General features: G+C 44.9%; 1 protein-coding gene across 1 annotated transcript in view; it reads left to right on the top strand.

Annotated features, from left to right (window-relative positions):
• Positions 1-12,860, top strand: part of LOC146809601 (uncharacterized) — a 177,867-nt gene extending 165,007 nt beyond the window's left edge. The window contains exon 7 of the mRNA XM_085616441.1: positions 11,129-12,860. The gene's annotated coding sequence lies outside the window, so the exon portion shown is untranslated. The remainder of the gene's footprint in view (positions 1-11,128) is intronic.
• Positions 12,861-21,021: the final 8,161 nt, after the last annotated feature.

Consider the following 21,021-nt stretch of genomic DNA (forward strand, 5'->3'; position numbering starts at 1 on the left):
TTTGTAATTCTGATGTTGTTGAGCCTACAGCACACTTCCAGGACTTCCATTTTTGGTTTGATGGTTTCCAAAATTTTGGAGTTGATGTCCTTTTCCTTGCATGTGGACATATCATCTTCAGTATCTGAAATGCATATCTTGGCCATGTCCATTCTCGAGGCCTGACGGTCTAGGCACTCTGACATTTGGTCTATTTTAGAACCTATTTTCCTTTTTTCCTGCTGATTGCCTGGAGGTTTTGCTTCATTTCTTGCAACAGCTATTTAATTTCCTGGTCCTCCTTATTGCCTTGGTTTGAGGTGCTTCGTTCTCTTTCATGTTATGGTCCTTGTAAGTGGAGCGAACCTTAAAATGTGAGTTTGGGTTTGCCCATCCTGGTGTCGTAGACTCCTGGGGCATTGTGAGGCTTGCTAGTTTATGAGAATTGGGCATTGTGCTTGAACTGTTTCTATTTTTCTGTCCAAGCTAGGGCTTGTCTCCCGCCCTTTACACTATTCAGTACAAATTCAAAGTATTGCCATGATCTGGATATGTGAAGCAGACTGCCCCTGAGTTCTTGCTGTTTATTCAGTCCAATCATCTTTTCAGCTTGTTCGTTGCTGCAGATATATGGAATTCCTATATCCCGACACCCAGGACATAAAGGGCAACATGTTTTCATGTGTATTTTGTCCTTGGGAACATTTTGCTTAACTACTGTGAAATTCTAGGTACCATTTCTTTGCAGCATCGATTAGTAAAATGTGGTGATGTATGCTTGTGTTTCCAAAACATATTCATAATGAAAAATCAGTGTAACCAGTTTAATTAAGATTATGCGAAACAAAAATAAACAAGTTTTGGCAAAGCCAGTAGGTCTAAAATTGGTGATAAGCCCTTTGGTTTTGTCAGTGGGTAACTTGTTTTGGCATGGGTTTTGTATAACTTTATTGGTGTGGGAGCTGCTGGGCCAACACCATTATAACAAACATTGGCAACAACAAAAATTGATTTTGGACTCAAAAAGCACACTTTGCCACAGCTGTTCCTGGTACTGACCAAAACTACTTTGTGTGCCGATATGCTCCTTGTAAAATAACAGAATGCTTTCACTCACAGTGAAGCTAGCGGATAGATAGAGAGAGAATTTAAATAACATAAAAGTTCATGGTAAACTCCAGACCTAATTAAGGGCCCAATTTTTAAAGAAAGTCCCAAAAGTGCACCCATGGCATATGTGGTTGCAGATATACGGCTTTCGTGGATTCAAAAGCATTTACAGAAGAAGACCAAGAAATTGTACTCCTAGAAAATATTTGTGAACTGCATTTTTAGCATGAGCAAATATGCAGGTGTAGATCTACTCATGCAAAAATCTTAGTGTTTCCAAGTTCACTTTCCCTATAACTACTTTTATCCCAACCCTGCCCTGGAAGAAGTTTTACGTCTGCCATTGTGAGGAGAACATTTCCAACCTTTCTCAGTACAGGAAAAGATTAGAGAAGAGTTGGGGAAAACCTTTAAAACATGCAAATTACTAGGTTTGCACAGACTCAAAATGGCATTACAACCCTGGAACTAATGCTTACCATTACCTTCAGCCCCAGTATGTAGATCCGTGGAAAAGTGGCAACATAAGGGAATTGCTGATATTCAAACCTTACTATGGTTTGAGCCCAAGCATAATCAGAGAGGCTATAAGAGCTCTTATTTAATTAGAATGCTGAGATAATATGTCGCTGCATTACATGGCACAAAAGGGACAAGTGGATTTTGTTACACAAGTAGATTTATGAAGCAACCTGCCCCATGGACAAGTAGATTTTTTAATTAAATTCCACACCCCTGTTGCTGTGCTGTGCCTGAGTTGTTTCGCTCCCACCACTCTCCCATTACTTCTCAAATATGGATCATGCACGTGCCTGCAGCTAATATTTAGATTTTTGCAGCGTGAATCTTTCTGGATTCACTATGCTGTGCATTCTTCCGCGATCTTGTGGTTGGGTCCGGATACGTAGTCTTTTCTTTTTTTTTTTTTTTTTTTTCGTAGCCCAGGTGGGCGGCGACGACCCACCATTTGGTGCACCTCCCGTGATGTCGTCGTGCTTCCTGCGGAAGTCCCACCTTTGGGGCGCCATCTTCATATTCTTTTTTCCGCCGTTGGGTCTGGATCATCGTCGGGAAGCTCCAGAATTACAATCGAAGGAAGAAGAAAGAAAAGCGAGTTTCATCGATAAATACTAAGAAGATATCACAGGAAAGGAAGAGATTTCATCAGGAGCGCGAAGAAAGGAGGTTCAGCGCCTTTTTCTTCGACGGCCTTGGAGAATGCGCACTCAGAGGCCCTGAGCGTAATGGACAAGACGCCATTCAAGTTCTGCCCAAACTGCCACCACAAGTTCGCGCAGAAGGACCAGCATCCGGTCTGCAACCTCTGCCTACCGGTCGAACACCAGAGTAAGGACTGCAACGCCTGCTCAGCCTTCGCGCCGAAGACACTCCGGGTGAGAGATCGGCAGAGAAGAGCCAACGCCAGCATGGATGGCAAGGGTAAGGCCCCGTCGCTCTACGATCTGGGCCTCTCCACGGACGACGAGGACAACGTCGCCGAGGCAGCCGAAAACTTCACGGTCGTAGAGACCGACAAGAAAAAAGAAGACGAGGTAAGAGAATCGTCGAGCGCAAAACAGAAAATACCTCAAACACGAGGGTGACTCGAGAAAATCAGAGTCTAAGTCCACGAAGGCAGCCCCGGCGCCGAAAACTTCGACGACCAAAGGGGGAAGCATGGACAAGAGGCCGAGCGGATCCTTCGAAAAGGACTCCCTGGTGCCGAAAGACGCCGAAAAGCAAGGGTCGTCGAAGACAACCCAGGAAACGGGACGATCGACGCAGAAGGAACGGTCGACGCAAGTTTCGCCGAAAAGACCCGCGGTCGACGCCGAAAGCATCTCCGAGATGGAGAAAAAGAAGAGGCGGCTCGAGGCCGAAATGGGGAACATCCTTCAAAGGAAGAAGGAGTTCGACGCCAAGATGAAGGAATTCAAGATTCCGACGGTTCCACCGACGGACGTCGTCGAAGTCGAGGACGAATTCGACACCGAGGGGCTGTCGAGGGATCTCGAAGAGGAAGACGAGACCTATTATGACGGCGAAGCTGAGGAAGAAGACCAGCAGTCGGTCTACGGCTCGTCGCCATCTACCAGCCACGACCTCGAATGGCAGGATCTCGACACCGAAAACCCGGAGGAGCCCGTGGACACGTACCCTTCAAGGCCTTTGCCACCCGACGACATCGGGGTGTACAATATGGTGGTCAGGAGCGCAGCAACAGCCTTCGGCGTCCAACTCGACGAGGAGAAGCCGAAAGCCGATTTTCTCCTCGAGACCCTGCTCCCCATCCAGACGAGGAGCCAATTCCTCCCCATGCTACAGAGTGTGATGAATCAGGGGAGAGAAGCCCTCAAGGAACCAGCGACCTGCCGTTCCATCACGCCCAGGACTGAGAAGAAGTATAAGCACTCTTCCCTGGACCCCCCTTACATCAAAGGTAGCGTCACCGCCGACTCCATCATAGCTTCCACGGCCAGGAGAAGGGCCAACGTACCAGCAACTTCGGGCCCACCACCTGATAAAGAGAGCAGGAGGATAGACCTCACAGGAAGGAACGCCGCAATGCACTGGCGCATGGCGAATTCCAATGCACTCCTCAACAGGCACCAGTATCAGCACTGGAACGAGATGGGGGAGCTAGTAAAGCACCTCCCCGAAGAATACCGCCAGAGAGCCTCGCACCTGGTAGACGAAGGCAAAAACATCGCCAACTCCTGTATAAAGACGGCGTTGGACGGGGCAGAGACTTCAGCAAGACTAATGGCCATAGGGGTCACCGAGAGAAGGCATGCATGGCTAAGAATCTCGGGATTCAAACCGGAGGTGCAGAACAACATCCTTAGCACCCCCTTCAACGGAGAGACACTGTTCGGAGCAACAGTAGACGAGAAACTCACCCAGCTAAAAAAGAAAACGAAACGGCGAGGTCCATGGGGGCCCTACAGCTGAGGGGAATGAGGCGAGGCAACCCCTCGAGGAGACCCTACGGTAGGGGAGGAAGCCAGCAGGGGGCGTCGCACCAGACGTTCCAGCAGGGTCAGCAGGGTGAAAGTCACGGACAACAAGGTCAACAAAAGCAAAACTGGCAGTACCAACCTCGGGGCCAGTCCTTTCGCGGGAGAGGGAACGGACGTGGCCAGAGGAGGAGAGGGGGTGACCAGCCCTCATCAAAGTGACTCAGCACGCAAGAGGACGCCTACCCTCGACATGCCCCCAAGGGTGAGGCGCAAAACAGTAACATCAGGGGGAAGAGAAGAATCAAAGGCCTAGGAGCATACAACACCAGTAGGCGGAAGACTGAGGTTCTACCTTCGGGTGTGGCGGCGTATAACCACAGACAAGTGGATACTGAACGACATGCAGTACGGATACTGCGTAGATTTGGAGAAAAAAAAACCAAACAGGAAACCAAAGGGAAGGCAGAGATCGGCTCAAGAACTGGCCCTACTCAGAGAAGAAACACGGAAACTTCTAGAAAAGAGAGCAATAGAGACCGTGCCGTTCAGGGAACGCAACAAGGGGGTCTACTCAAACTACTTCGTGGTCCCGAAAGTAGACGGAAACCTCAGACCCATCCTGGACCTGCGGTACCTAAACAGGTTCATCAGAACGCAAAGGTTCAAAATGACTTCGCTGCAGGAGGTACTACCCCAAATAACAGACGGGGACTTCAAGGATGCCTACCTGCACATCCCAATAAACAGAAGACACAAGGGCCTTCTAAGGTTCAACATCGACCAGGAACACTACCAGTTCACAACCCTGGCCTTCGGATTAAAATCGGCGCCAAGGGTTTTTACAAAATGCCTGTCGGCGGTCGCGGCCCACCTACGAAGGCAGGGGATACACGTCTACCCCTACTTAGACGACTGGCTGGTCAAAGCAAACTCACGCGAGAAGTGCGAGAGGCACGCAAAACGCGTAACAGACACTCTCACGAATCTGGGGTTCTCGATTCACTGGGGGAAGTCATCGCTGGAACCGGAGCAGGTGAAGATTTTTCTGGGGGCAAAAATCAACTCCCTGAACAGTACAGTGGTGCCCAGCGACAGGAGGACAGATGCCCTACTGAAGGAGACGCGACTCTACCAGAAGGGGCAAGCTCTGATAGTGAGGTCAGTGAGCAAGATGATGGGGATGATGGCATCGTGTATCCAGCTGGTGCCGAATGTACGCCTGCACATGAGACCATTCCAGGAATGGCTACAACAGCAATGGTCACAAGCAAACGGAAGTTGGGAGGATCTAGTGGTTGTAACGCACGCAGTGCAGGAGGAGATAACTTGGTGGAACAGAGACAACATGACCGCAGGGAGAAGCCTGACACCACCAAACCCAACAATGACCATTACCACGGACGCATCGCAAAAGGGATGGGGAGCACACATGGACAACCTCAGAGTGAGGGGTCTGTGGGCTCCGGCAGATGCGGTTCGACATATCAATTACCTCGAGTTGAAAACAATCCTGCTAGCCCTGAAGGCATTCCAGAGGCACCTGTACAACCAGAGGGTGTTGATTCAAACAGACAACACCACGGCAATGTTTTACATCAACAAACAGGGGGGACACAGTCGTTCCCTCTCTCCTCTCTGGCTCAGGAGATTTGGAGATGGGCCATACCTCTCAGGATAGATCTACTGGCAATTCACCTACCGGGGAAGGACAATGTGGAGGCAGACTGGCTAAGCAGGCAGACCTCGGCGTCGCACGAGTGGGAGCTCAATGGCCAGGAAACGGAGAAGCTTTTCCGGAGATGGGGAACTCCCACAATAGACCTATTTGCAACACGCCAAAATGCAAAATGCCAAAGCTTCGCGTCCAGATCACAAATCACAGGGAAATGCCCTATGGATAAGCTGGTCGAGGACATTTGCCTACGCCTTTCCACCGATACCCCTGTTGCACAGAGTGCTCGAAAAGTGCAGAACCAGCAACATGACTCTGATCCTAGTGGCTCCGCAGTGGGCAAGGCAGACATGGTTCTCACAAATTCAAGAAATGGCACAAGGCAATCCATACAGGTTCGAGAGGAGACAGGACCTGCTCTCAATGCAAAACGGAGAGGTCCTGCATCCAGAGCCAGAGACCCTCAACCTGGCGGCATGGCTCCTGAAGACATAGAGTTCGCACACCTAAGATTGCCTCCGAGCACTATGCGAGTGCTACGGGAGGCAAGGAAACCAACTACACGAAAATGCAACAGCGCAAAATGGAAGAGATTCACTGTGTGGTGCAGGAAAAAGGGCCTGCAAAACAGAATGACAAGAGACTCAACAGTACTGAGGTACCTCACACACCTTCTAGAGAGTAACCTCTGCTCGAGCTCCCTAAGGGTACACCTAGCGGCGATCGTTGCCTACACCAGAGGTGAAAAGGGTGAAAGTTTCTTCACCTCGCAGGTGGTGAGGAGATTCATGGAAGGAGCCAAAAGGATGGCCCCTCCGAAAAGGTTGCCGCCGCCGGCATGGAATCTAAACGTGGTTCTGACGGAGCTCATGAAGGCACCGTTTGAACCCATTCACAAGGCCACACTGCAAATGTTGACGATGAAAACGGCCTTTCTAGTGGCCATAACCTCACTACGCAGGGTGAGCGAGCTTCAAGCACTAACGCTACAGGAACCCTACATTCAGATTCACAAGGACAGGGTAGTCCTGAGGACGGACCCACACTTCATGCCCAAAGTGGTGTCGGCGTTCCACATGAATCAGAGTATTTAGATACCAAGTTTCTTCCAAAACCCGACTTCAAACGCAGAAAAGGCCCTGCACACCCTCGACGCAAGAAGAGCGGTGATGCACTACATTGAGAGAACCAAGGAACTCAGGAAGTCGAAGCAGCTGTTTGTGTCCTTTGCTACTAGCTTCGTGGGTAGGCCAGTGACTAAGGGCACCATCGCTAGGTGGATTGCCCTCACTATTCAATTCTGCCACAAACAGGCTGGACAGGAGCTAGCGGAGGGGCCTCAGGCTCACTCCACAAGGAAGAAGGGGGCCACCGTTGCCTTCCTGGCGAACACGCCCATCCAGGACATATGTCTCGCGGCAACTTGGGCATCTGTGCACACGTTCACGAAACACTACTGCGTGGACATTCAGATGAACAAGGAAGCACAGGTTGGACAGAAGGTGCTTCAGCACATTTTCAACGACCAACGCTCATCTACCACCCAGCCGCCACAGAATTAGGAAAACCGCTACAAACTCTATGCACAGCATAGTGAATCCAGAAAGATTCACGCTGCAAAACGAATAGTTTCTTACCTGTCGGTGTAGTTTTGCAGCTTGAAGATCTTTCTGGATTCACTAGCGAACCCACCCACCTCCGCCAGGAAGATGAGACTGGAGGAAGAGGGGGTAAAATGGAAAAGATCAAAAGGAATGAAAACGTACAGAGAAATGGACAAGAAGGATTAATCAATCGCCTAGGGTTAAAAAAAAAAAAAAAAAAAGGAAAGGAAAAAAGAACCCGAAGATGGCGCCCCAAAGGTGGGACTTCCGCAGGAAGCACGACGACGTCACGGGAGGTGCACCAAATGGTGGGTCGTCGCCGCCCACCTGGGCTACGAAAAAAAAAAAAAAAAACAAAGAAAAGACTACGAATCCGGACCCAACCACAAGATCGCGGAATAATGCACAGCATAGTGAATCCAGAAAGATCTTCAAGCTGCAAAACTACACCGACAGGTAAGAAACTATTCGTTATCGTATATATTGTGCTGTTCTGACCTCTCGGTGCTGGTTCCTCTTCCAGAGTGTCTCATGGAGCAGTTTCTAGTAGGCTTTAGAGTTGTTTCTCTAGAGTAGCATAGCAATTTTACCCCTGCATTCGGCCTGCTCCAGGGCCAGCTGCAGGCAACAAGGAGAGGTACTGCAGCTTACACCCCATCGAAGTAGCTCCCAGACAGTTTTTTTTTGCAGCGGTTCGATTGCAGTAGGTTGCGCACTTTGTGCTAAGCCCACGAAGAACCCAGAATGTTTCCTAAACATCCATCACTTGAGGCCTTGTCCGACTGCTCTAGGTACTTCAAGATACAATGGATCTCCCCCACCTTGCTCCCAATCTGCTGCCATCCCACCGTTATCCACCCTGAAACACTCCAACGGAGCGAATCCAGAAGGGTCCAATTCATTGGGCTCTTCAAATAAAGGATGTTGTGTTAACAAGGGTCTAAGAACTCCAGAGCCTGCAGGATTTTAACAGATATCAAAGTTTGCCATCTTTGTGTGTCGCAAGTACCTCCACTGACCAGAATTGTAAATAATGAGAATGGGTATAGGGTTTTGGGAGATAAATTGGTGTGCATTGTAATAGACCAGATAATATCTCCATCCAGTGCTTAATGATCTTTTTCTCAAAGAAGGACAGCAGCTTTTTATAGTGACAGGTGCATTTTTTGCCTTGTTTTGTTCAGTAACCTCCTGTCAATGTGGGTAATTCTCTGGCTTGGTTACTGTTTTTAATCAGCCCAATTCTTCTAAAACAACACCTTATTTTAAATGTGTGTCAAGAAAGGAAGTCCTTAAACGGCTCAACTGAGTGAGACAAATCCACCTAGAGGGCAAATTTGGTCCTGGATTTGTCTTACATTGCTGTCTCCCAGTTCCTCCCACGGGCATGTTCTCTAACTGATACCCCTGCAGAGGGATATACAGAGGGATATACAGACCTTGGAGTTCTCGCTGTGTCTGACTGCACAATTACAGTGGTTAAAAAACTGCAAACATGACTGACCTTTTTTAACTGGCTCACATGGGAAAGGGGACAGTAAATCTAAGGGTAATGGGGCAACTCAAACATCTGTAGGAGCTTATTTATGAGAGGCTTGCGCTGCCGGAACGTCACTTTTTCAGATTCTCTGGCTTCGTAAACCTCTCAACTATATCTATGAGGCAACTGAAGCCACTTTGTGTGGCTTTGCATCGCCTCATGGATATGGTGTAAGGGTGCATGCGCTGGCGCTAAGAAGCACATTGTGCACCAGTGCAGGGGGAAAGGACAGGAATGCACTGTATTTCTTAAATACAGTGCATTCCTGCCCTTTCACATTGGCGTAGGGCAGCGGAGAAAGAAGACTTGCGGCGCTGCCCTACGCCAATTCCCCATAAATGAGACCCATAGCTCAATTTTGTGGGTTATGACATTTTCTCATTAAAGTAAGTGTGATGTGCGGACTCGTTCATACGTATCTTACGGAGATCAAATGTGAAAACAAATTTCCTCTAGCATTTTGTAATTTGATTCAGACTGAACAGAACTTTAATTCTAGCATGAAAGTGGTAAGAGATCTGTTAGGTGCCTTATGTTGTAAAAATAATGCCTTTTTAAAATAAAATGTCCAATCCTCTGCAAGCTCTTCCTGTCTATTCTGGTTTCGTGCCATAAGCGTTAGTTAAGCAGATTACTTACGTTTTCCACAATACAGTGATTAGACATTCCAGATGTTGCAGCTGAAAGTTCAGGACGGCCGTCGACATGCGCATCAGGCCTCATCACCTAACACCCCCTTGGTTGTGCCCCAGCTCGTCTGGTCTTTCAGTAGCACCTCCTGTCATACTGTTGACTTTGGCCAAGGGCTACTGCACTTTCAGAGTAACAGCTCTGTTAGGAAAGAGATCAGTTTTTCTTTAGATCATTGCAAAGGTCATATAAAAAAGTAAGGTGGTTTACAGGACATTGGTATTGAAACACAATATCTAGTAAATATGACTTGCTGTGTATAGAGCATAGTTGTGAGCCCACATTCAATAGAAAATCAAATGTATATAAGGAGACAATATTTTTGTTCTGTGGGTATTGTGGAGGTGAAGACGTGTGCACACTGCACACATTTAAACCATCAAAGTGTTTGTGTATTTCTGGGAAGTGTGCACCCTTTTCACTTCTGGATTCAGTGCTGAGCTGATTGCGTAAGGGGTGGAATGCATATACCTGGGAAATGTCTTTATGCCAGTGTGCCCCAGCCAGCCCACTGACTGTGACCATCCGTCTCTAATAGTGGGGTTTTCTCACCACCGTAGCCTCAGCCACTCTCCGATTCCCCTATGTTTTGATAGATGGTATTGTTCCTCGCAGTTGCCCGTCTTTCTTCAGGTGAAATGCACCACCTTCATAGTGCAAAGAGGCATAAGAAGTCAAATCATTAAGGGCCAGATATACGATGCTTGCATATTGCGACTCGCAAATTGCGTCGCTTTGCGACTCTCAATTTGCGACTCGCAAAATGCAATGTGCAACAGGTTCTCAGACACTGTTTGCGATTCCCAATGGGGTCGCAAATTGCATGCCGCATCAATGTTCATGAGGAAAGCGCAATTTGCAACCCCTTTGGGAATGGCTAGCACTCACAGGGATGGTGGCATGCTGTGGTCAGCAGACCACCATGTCTGTGACTGCTTTTTCAATAAAGCAGTTTTTTAAAAAAATGCAGCCCATTTTCCTTAAAGGAAAACGGGCTGCATTTAAAAAAGAAAAATGAAACTTTTCAGTTTCATTTTTTAAGGGCTCTTAAAAAAATATTTTCTCACACACTCACAAAGGGGAAGGGATCGCCTGGGGACTCCTTCCTGTATGCGAGTGGTTTGCCACCTACTTGAGTAGGTGGTAAACTCATGGCAGTGAGTCTCGCTATTAGGAAGGGACGCCCCTTTCTAATAGCGAGAGTCGCAAACGCTATTTTGTGAGTCTGTGACTCGCAAAATAGCGTTTGTACATGCCATTATGCTTTTTTGCGGTCACAAACGGGCTGATCTCCCATTTACAAGCGCAAACAGGGTCGTACATCTGGCCCTAAAAGTAAAAATTTCAACATCAGATTCAACTGAATTTACCAGTATTGTTTTCTTACGTTGCCACTAAAGATATGATTAGGCACCAGTTACAGGCATTTCCAAGGTGTTTAAACCTTATGTGGTCTGGAGTTAGAGAAGTCCACCAGATTCTCTTTTTTGTCTCCGTTTATTCTTTATAATTCACAGAGCTGTTTTTTCGCCTCAGTAAAAGTAACTCAGTTTGCTTTGTTTTCTTCCCACAGAGCATCTGAGAAAGCTGCAGTCTCTTCTCTCTGTGGAAGTAGGAGAAATCTTTAGCTTATCCTGTAACTTCACTGGACAGAGGCCTCTTCAGTACTGTATGCTGCTAAGATGACGTAGCTCACGCTCTGGATCAACCGGTCAAAAGACAAGCCACTTCATCTTGTGGAGGGTGCGATGGAAGGAAACTACAACTTTTTTAATACTTTGCTGCTATGTTTGTGTGGTGTATTCTCTGGATACAAAATGGAATATTTATGGAGATGTATCTTGTGGAAATAGCATTTATCCTGCGGAATTGCACATAGTTAAAATGTAGCTGCAACATCATATTTAGGCTTAGCTAGAATAATCAATGAAGGCAATATGTTTTTAAATAATCTGAAGCTTTCTTACAAATTGCACTTAGTTGAAAATCAATTTTTCAAACTTTTTATGGAAAAAGAGTCCTGGATCCATATTCTATACTTTAGCATCAAATGTAAATTGAAATTCAATTTTATTTATTTATTTTTTAAACTGCTTTAAGACTAGCTTTGTTTATGCCACAGTGGTAAAATATCAGCAAAAAGAAAATGAGAACATTCTTCCTGGTGGTTTAAGGTTCACATTCTGACTCTGAACTAGTCCTGTTCTTTAAAAAATTGAAGAGGTTTAGGTGGTAGTTATGTGAGTGAGTTAGTAGTTTCATAATGCACCAAGGCTGAGGCAACTGTAGAGGGTGTGTTGGCTGGGATGAACTCACATCTTATTGGCTGTCATCTGAAAATCAGGGAATTATCATTGGTGGTGCTCATCAAGCGCATTAATTTGAGCAAGTTCCATGTCATTCAGGTTGGCATAGCCAGAAATAATGTTGTCACTCGTAGAAATACTGCATGATGATGTGCCATAAAAAAAAAGGAACATGTACGTTCAGAAATGTACTCTCCCACTTGAACTCACCTTTATGTTTTGGAAATTCACAAACCTTTACATGAACGCTGCACCAGTCGCAGATTTCATGTGGCATTTTAGTGTATTGGCATGTCTGCAATGGGGAATTGTACAAAGGCATAGCAGCTGTGCATATGCACATTTTATTTTTCCCATGGAGAAATCCCTTCCCCTCCACACAATTTAGGGGTATTCCGTTACCAATCGCACCCTAGAAAGCTATTTACTCTCATGTCCTGACCAGTTGAAACCTTCAAAGGTTTCCAGGAAAGGAAGCAGTTATGGATAAATTTACGGATGCTCACAAACCGAGGTGTCTGTGTTCTTTCAGCATATTTAGAAAGCAAACCACACACTCCTCACCGTTCATACCTAATATTATACATCTGTGGGGTAATATTACGCAGGGGTAACTGGATCTAAGCCTACAAGGTCAATTGTGAGATGCGTACATAACTAAAATATTTTAAAGATAGGGGAAACTACTTGTTCCTACACCCTTTTTTCCCTGCTTAACCTTAATACCTTCATTCTCCACTTATATTAGTCATTTTTTGATGCTCTTCACTCCACATTAGTCTATACTTGCAAGCAGTCTTCCAGACTAACGAATACTTAATACCCAAATTTTCAGATGAGCGTATCCACCATCAACCTTATCCACACCTCCGGAATACCCTGAACATCAGCTGGCTCTAAAGTTGCTGGATAACGTTTGGAAAATGTTGGTAATATTTTACTATAGAACATCTTCAAGTTTTTGTACGTTAGACTAGTTCCTGGACTAGGCTGATCCCATGTTCAATGTTTTTACATACATTATTTAATTTTTCCTTATTTGATTTTTATTATGTTTTGGAAGTTAAGTATTTCCTTCGATGCTATTGGCATGAACGAATTGTGCCTTACTATTGACTTCTAAGAATGTAGCTTATCTTTCTGAATTGCTATACTCCCAAATTATGCGTGAGTTCTGTTTGCTTTATTTTAGTGACAACCAAATCTTACTAAGGCAAAGTAGAGGATTGCACCTAAAGATGCACCCCTCACAAGGAAGTAATTGGGGGATTCTTCACACAAATTTCTTACATTCTGCCTATGTCACTCTGTGGATAAAATAACAAAGAAGTACTTCCATAGCAGTGCGTGGTCACTGGTGTGTACTTTAAGCCGTGGAGGCACATTGGTACTGTTTATGCACATGGTTTTCACCCTCTTGCGGTTATAGTCAGACCATGTCATGACACAGGAAAAAGTGGCATTTCTATAGCTGCAGCTGAAACATCCAGCAGCACCGGTGTCATTGGACACACCAGATCAAACAGCCTTCTTACCACACACACTCTTGAGTGATTTTGAAGAAACTGATTATAATTTGAGTGTTTTATGGCCTCATCGAGGGTCTTAAGCTTTATACAAATGCTAAAAGGCAATACAGTGTACTATAAGCGTTATACAAATGCTAAAACACAACACAATGTACTATAGGTAGACACCGGTAACATGAAGTTTAAGTATGGTTTGTGGTTGCTTCCCAGATGTCTGTTTCTTTTAATGTCCTTGTAGTATGTGGGTTGGGTATAACAAGTTCAGCACAATTCAAGAGGTTAATTGTTGCAGACATACATGTATTGATTGGTATTTTGAGATACAGAGCCACTTTATTTGTCCACAGGTGAGGTGAAAGTTACCTGGAAGCCTGAGCTGTCAGCCTTTGTGCAGTTTCAAGTTTTACCCTCCTATGACATCTTTAGAACACAGATAAATAGGATTCCAACCCATGTTTGGTCCTGTGTGCCAAATCGGAAAGCATTTGTAGGGTAGACTTAATAGATTGCAATCTCCAGCACACTACAGCTCAGTTTCCCATAATTTTTTGAGGCAGTATCATTTGTTACTGTGTGATCCATATTATCTTGAAAGTGAGTTCTAAGGATTTGTACCTGTACAGTAAGTATTAGCTTTGCAGCCCACCATGTGGCATTTATTCATGAGCATTAGGGTATTGTATTGTAGTTGAGTTTCATGTAGTGATCTATACATTTGAAAATGCATTGAAGGGTATTAGTCAGTGGGTAGCACACTGCAACATGTGTTATGCTTGATTGAAAGTATGTTCGTTTGTCGTGAGGCCTATGGAGAAGAGTTTTGCTGTCATTCATGATGACCACAGTAGTGCCCTAATATCATATTTTGCTGCACTAAAGCACGTAGTGAGCAAATGAGAGTAAGGCGTAAAACATTATAGCTTTAAATTATTGTTGTGTCTGGCTGGAAGAGTGTGGTTTTGGAGGGTGGCCTATGTAGAAAGTGTTTTGGTGTTATGTGATGTGCAGTGCATTGCTGAACTCATAGTGCTGTGCTTATGTAACTGCACATGTGCCTGGAGTGTTATGGAGTGAGCGTGCCTACTGTGTTTGTGGGGACTAGGTTCCAGTTCTTTTGAGGATATGGTCAATCTGATGTCAATATCTTCCTTCTGTGGTAGATTGGTTCTCTGTATTGATCATTGTAATTCTGCATTATCTGTTTGGGAAGAGCCAGGTCTTAACATCTTCCAGAATTCCAAGGGTTTTTGGCTATTTCTTGTGTTTTTATTAAAGGAATCTCATAATGTTGCTGCTTCTACAGAGGATGCATGCCTTCTGGGAGGGAGTGTGACCTACTAGTAGACCACTCTAGAGTGGTGGTTTAGGATCTGTAAGCATCTTTGGAGTATTACTTTAAAGAAGGCTAGGCCCTTTTTGTGGTTGGCCATGTGGGCAATGGAGAGTGCCTTGAATGCACAGCATAGAGATCCAGTGAACTGTTTGCAGCCCCAGTGTGATGCTTGCTATAGGCAAATGTATAGGAGCTAACTTGCCTCATTTTGGATGCTTTCCAGCATTCCGAGTAGGAAGATGTGGGCCCCAAGGTAAAGACCATTTGCTTGGTCTAGAAAAGACAATACAAGAGCAGTGGTGGCCTTTAGCATAGAGGGAAGATGCATCAAAGAGCAGGCATGAGGTGAAAAGTGCATTTTGTGAGTTAGGCTTGTCTCTCATAACTCCCAGATGTATTAGAGAAAGAGACTAAAATTGTGTAGAACTTTAAGGGTGTTGCACGGGGGCTACTGTGATTTTTATTGCATTTTTTGCACACTATACTGAATTTTTAAATCATTGAGGCGTGATTGCACATAGCATAGGAATCTTTTTTTAAATTAATCGTGTTCAGCCAGGAAACTTTTTAAATAATTGATCGTGTTGCACAAGTGGCATTGCTGGTGGGAGTGTAACGGGGCTACTCACGGTGACTGATCCCGCGGACTCCTGCCGCTCGGTGCCCGTTCGTTAGAGCAGACCCGCCATCTTGGAGGTTAGCGGTTCAGTTGTTGGGGGCTCACTACAATAAAGGCGCATGCTGGCGTGGCCGCGCAGCGGACGAGCGCAGCGGGCGCGCCACCGGCACGCCAAATGCAAGCCAGTCAGCGCACCATCAGCAGACCGCGCCAGCCATGCTGCCCGGTTGGGGTGGTCCCAGGGAAACGGCACGCTCGACCGCCATTTAAGTTATTCAGGTGCTGAACTGCAGAGGATAGGTGAATCCGGGACAGAGTGGGGAAAGTTGAAAATAGAGGAGTCTGCATATCCCCTATCAGATCTTATTAAACAGGATCGCCCTATATGTGGTCTACCAAATGTTAGATCACTGCCTAAGCATTGTGTTGAGATCCAATTGTTATTGGAATCCCATGAATTGGATATGTTATTCATGACATAAACCTGGACACTTTCCGATTGCGACTTAGAGCCAGGATTGGCTTGTCCACCTGGTTATAAAGTTGTTCCTAAACCTAGAACAAGCGGGAGGGGTGGAGGAGATGGGGTAATCTTTAAAGACACCTGGAACCTGACCGCAATAGATATTGATGCGACAGAGGGGTTTGAAATGTTGGGATTTGGGATAAAAGACTTCAATGGTTATGTATTGACTGGGATTATGTGCTATAGACCTCCAGGGGCTATTAGTGCGCAACAACTACAGTCTGTGATTGAAACCATTAGTAATATGGCGGCTACGCACGCCAGACTACTGGTGTTAGGTGATTTTAATCTGTGGTGCAATGGAACATTTGACTCCGGCCATACCAACTTCCTCCAATCATGTGAAGGTTTTAACTTATATCAGCTAGTTGACGAACCAACACATAAGGGAGGTCACATGCTCAATCTGATTTTTGCAGATAAAATTTGGTTGGGAGTCTTGGCCATTGCACCTGTGGAATGGTCTGACCATTTCCTGATTAAGCTCCAGGTATCCGACCTAAAATCTCATGGTTTGAATATCAGAAAATCTAGGAAATTATGTCAGTGGAAATCCCTTTTCAAAAAACATGACACCCTTCTGGTGTTCGAAGACTGTTTTTAAGACTAATAGGCAGGTGGAGGAGAACTATGGATCCTTGTGCACAGAGATTATCTCAACTTTGGATCAGATCGCCCCATTAAAAAAACCACAAGAAAGTGGGCAGACCTTCGGCACCCTGGTTTAATGATATATTGAAAAATCTTACACTTGAGTGTAAACAGGCAGAAAGGAGATGGAGAAGGGCGTATGAAGGGAAAGATAAAATCACCTGGAAATCTCTAATTACCAGCTATAAAAAAGAAATAATCATGGCAAAATCCGAGTACTTCTCTAGGACTATTTTAAATGCACCCAATGGCATCAGAAGCATTTTTAATATTTTGAATAATTTGATTAGTCCTGAGTGTGCTAAGAATCAGACGCCCCCTACTCAGGATTTGTGTGATGGCCTGGCAAGGTTTTTCAATGAAAAAATTTAAATTATCATTGATGGCCTTGGAGGGGCTATGATACAGGAGAAGGTTGAGGGCATAGATCATAAGGGCAGGTTGAGGGAAATCCAACTGCAGTAAGCTGACTCTCGAATCGCAGGTAAAAAAAAAACGGTGGGGAGTTGTTTCGCTATTATTAGAGCCCTGCGTAAAATTCTCCCACTTCTGCCAATGCATGCACGAGCACTGATTGTGCAATGCACCATCGTAAGCAGATTGGATTACTGCAACGCCTTATTGCTTGAGTCCCCGAGATATTTACTGGATAGGCTTCAGAGGATTCAGGCAATAGCTGCGGAACTTGCTCTGGGGAAATCAAGGCGATCTTCTACCTCTTTGGCTTTGGCTGAGCTGCACTGGCTCCCGATATTCCAGAGAGTCCAGTTCAAATCTTTGTGTATAGTTTTTAAAGCCCTGCATGGACTTGGGCCGACTCTGCTGAGAAGGAAATTTGCGTGGTATATTCCGGTGCAGAGCCTTCGCTCCTCTACAGCGAGGTTGGTAAAGGTGCCTAGTTACAAAAAAATAAAATTAGGTGGTTGTGCTTTTGGCACCGCAGCCGCACGACTGTGGAACAGGCTCCCTCTGAAGCTGAGACAAATGGAGGACCTCCTCCCTTTCAGGGAGAGATTAAAAACTTGGCTCTTTCCTAGTTCGTAATTGGTCACTTGCGTCTCCCAGAACACTAGTCTGATTGTTTACACTGTTGGTTCAGCGCCAGAATGCCTGTTAGGTGATAGAGCGCTTTATAAATGCCATAAATAAAATAAATATTACTATGTATTGCTTCAATCCGTGTCCCTAGTGGTGGGTTTGGTTGGTTGAGTTGTAGGGCATTAATGCTTCCATCTTACCCAGGTTTCGTTCTAAGTTTTGGAACAGTTACGTTTCAGATGGTTACCCAGAATAAATTAGTCGATGGCTCAAAATTCTCACCTGTCTAGATTCATTGGTTTGCCAGTTTTAGGGTGATCGGGATGACATTGACCTAGTTGGAGCAAGTTTGGTTGAAGGATAAGATGAGGGCTTGGAAATGAGCCAAGTTAGATGCTGAATAGGAATGGTGAAAAGCTAAAACCTGGATATGTCGCCGTACCAAATTAAATGAGGACAGAGGGATAGTGATAAAACTGCTCTATAGGTAGGAGAAGATCCGTCCTAGGGGGGTTGCTTTGATTCCTCTAGTCTCAACAGTAAGATCTATGATGGACAGTTACAAAGGAGGTGCCAGCTGCCCAGCTTCCCTTGGCCAAGTCCTTAAATTGGGACTAAGATAGTTGTTTGAAAGCAGCCAAAGACTGTTGTCTACCTGTGCCATTTTGCTTGTTAATCATGGTTGGGATAGCCTGGTTCACAGCAGAAGATAACACAAGGCACCCATGGGCCCTTCCAGTATTTCTGGGAGAGACTGCTTGGTCTTCAGCTTTACTTTGCTACTGCATTAACCCGACCACCCATGACAGAGTTCCCGATTTAGAATGTGGTAAAGAGGGACTCGCCACAGTCTTTCAGACAAGTTTGCCATCTCTGATGACTCTCTGCACCCTGGCAGCCTGGCCACAATCAGGCTTGAGACTAAGAAGGCCCAATGCCGCTTTGATTTAAGAACGAGTCGAAGACACGCTTCTTCAAAGAACACTACATCACAATACACTAACAATCCCAATAACCTGCTACCTCACCTATCACTTGTTGACTTCTTGTTTGCATTTGACCCTCTACAGCGCTGCCTTTTTGGCTAAGTTCACCCTATTAAAATACAACATTCATACATACATAAAATATTTGTCTGTAGCAGGTTTCTGTAGAAACCAATGAACATTGCATGTGAATCACCCTCATTCTGTACTGCTGGATCATCCCTTGCCTTCTGCCCTCTCCCTCTCTCAACATGCAATCTTTATGACTACACAGGTTGCTTATCGAACAGGTGTGAAGCAGTTTATAGGCATCATTGTTAGTCATTTAGAAATGTTAAGCCTGTGGGACTTGATTGAATTTATCAAACTTGTAGGCCATACATTACAAACATACATATCTCTAAGCACAACCTGTGGGTCAGAGTATCACACAGTCACTTTTATTTTTATAGACCTCGTTTTGCAGAAAATACTAAATGTCATTGTTACTAGCATTATTTAGAAAATATTAGCATAGTTACATGCCTTTTGCACTGGTGGACAGTGCACTAAAATAAAAGGGGAGGTCTGAGCTGGTGAGTCGTACATCCACCATGCCATGGGGAAAAGCTTGCATGGCGTGTATGTGCGATGGGAGGCGGTAGCTTAGCAGAGGGAGGCTGCTTCCCTCTACCAAGTGTTGAATAAGGTCTTTAGCTTAGTGGCATTGTGCATTTGCAAAATTTCCTGTTTTTTCTGGACATGGACATGACAGTTGAAGAAACCCACGATTTAAGAGGGTGTTCTGTTCGCTGTCCCATAGTGGCAGCTCCCATACTCCTCATGCAGTCAGCTGCATGTGTGTATTTTTTAATGTTTACTTTTTTAACGTTGAAGAATGTGGATGTCAGCAGTTGTTTGGTATATTTATTAAGACCACTCTCCTTTTTAGTACAGTTCTCAGAAATGTGGACCTAGATTTACTGTTGATTAGCATGGTGCTTCCCAATGTAAAGCAGCACAAAGGGCAGCGCTGATCGACCTTAAAGTAAAAAAAAGAATTTTGCATCCAAAGTTAACTCAAGTTTATCACCCAATGCCTTTGTGTCACATTATGCCAAACCCCTGCTAATCTATACAAAGGCGTTAGGAAGTGTAACCGAGTGGTTCACACCAAACACCCCTATGAATCAGCCTAAATCCAGATTTAGGGCCTGATTTCGAGTTTGGCAGACAGGGTACTCTGTCACAGATGTGATGTTGTACTGTGTCTGCCAAAACCTCTCTCCACCTGCTCCAGTCTGAGTCAGGCAGTCAGTTTTCCAACAGTGGTGTCCCACTGGCTCTGCCCTAGCAAAACTTAGACAGCGTAGGGGCCGTTGGAGTAAGGGCAACCGATTGCTCGTCCTATTGAGAGCAGGTGGTGTAATTTCTTTTTTTCAGTCTGTCACTGCCAGAGAAAACCTGGTGGTCACAACCAAAAAAATGACCACACTCCCTGGGAGAAAACTTACAGGGGCCCAGAGTCATAACTTCGGCTTTGAGAGTTTTTTTTGTGGAAAACTCAAAGGTTTTGTGCGTGGTCCCGAACCAAGCAGCATTTTCTTTTTTTTTTTTTGGTATATGTTTATTGAGAAGTACATGTCAGTTTATAAACAATACATAAAAACGGGAGTATAAACAAATCAAATTATGGCCACACAATAAATTACTATGAGATGTTACCTTCTCAGATTTTTAAATATAAAAAGGATAATACAGATATCAAAAGATACAATAGTTGAGGTATTCATAAAACCTGGAAAGGAAGAAATAGGAAAGGTGGACTAGGGAGAATAAAGATAGTATACAGTATGTAGTAAACCATGTATTATAGATAGTTGGAAGATAGTAGCGATAATATCATACAAATATATTATTTCAAGTCAAGATATTCCCACTAACTCAACCAAGCAGCATTTTCTAAGAGTACAAACAGATCTCAATGTGCCGGCAGTGATATCCAATTATGGCAGTCCTCTGACTGTCACAGTGGCGAACATAATGTCGTCCGCTGTCCTGATAGCGGGAGGTAAAACCACCACACTTTGTGTGAAATTATAACACCCAATTAAATCAAATGCAAATAATGTGCAAGCAAAATATTGCTTGATATGTTCAAGCATATTTTGTAAATTCAAGAACGTTACATATTTGAGGAAGCTTATCCCTGGGTGGTTTTCGTTGCATAAACATTTGTGGATGGTGTGCTTCAGGGTCAAACTTGAGGCAAGACAATTCTTACTAACATTTGTGTCATGGCATGATGATTAGCTTTGTGACAAAGTGGCACTTTTTGTGTGCGCATGCCCAGTAACCTCATCAGCATATGACTCTTTGTAACTATGGCAATGCACACATTTTTTTTCATTGTGCACAATGCAGTACTGTAAAACCTTATGCAGCGATGTCCTGCCCAATTTTTACTTCCTCTAAGCTTGTATGTTCTCCCTTCAAACA

The sequence above is a fragment of the Triturus cristatus genome, chromosome 7 (assembly GCF_964204655.1).
Source record: "Triturus cristatus chromosome 7, aTriCri1.1, whole genome shotgun sequence".
Classification (NCBI taxonomy): Eukaryota; Metazoa; Chordata; class Amphibia; order Caudata; family Salamandridae; genus Triturus; species Triturus cristatus.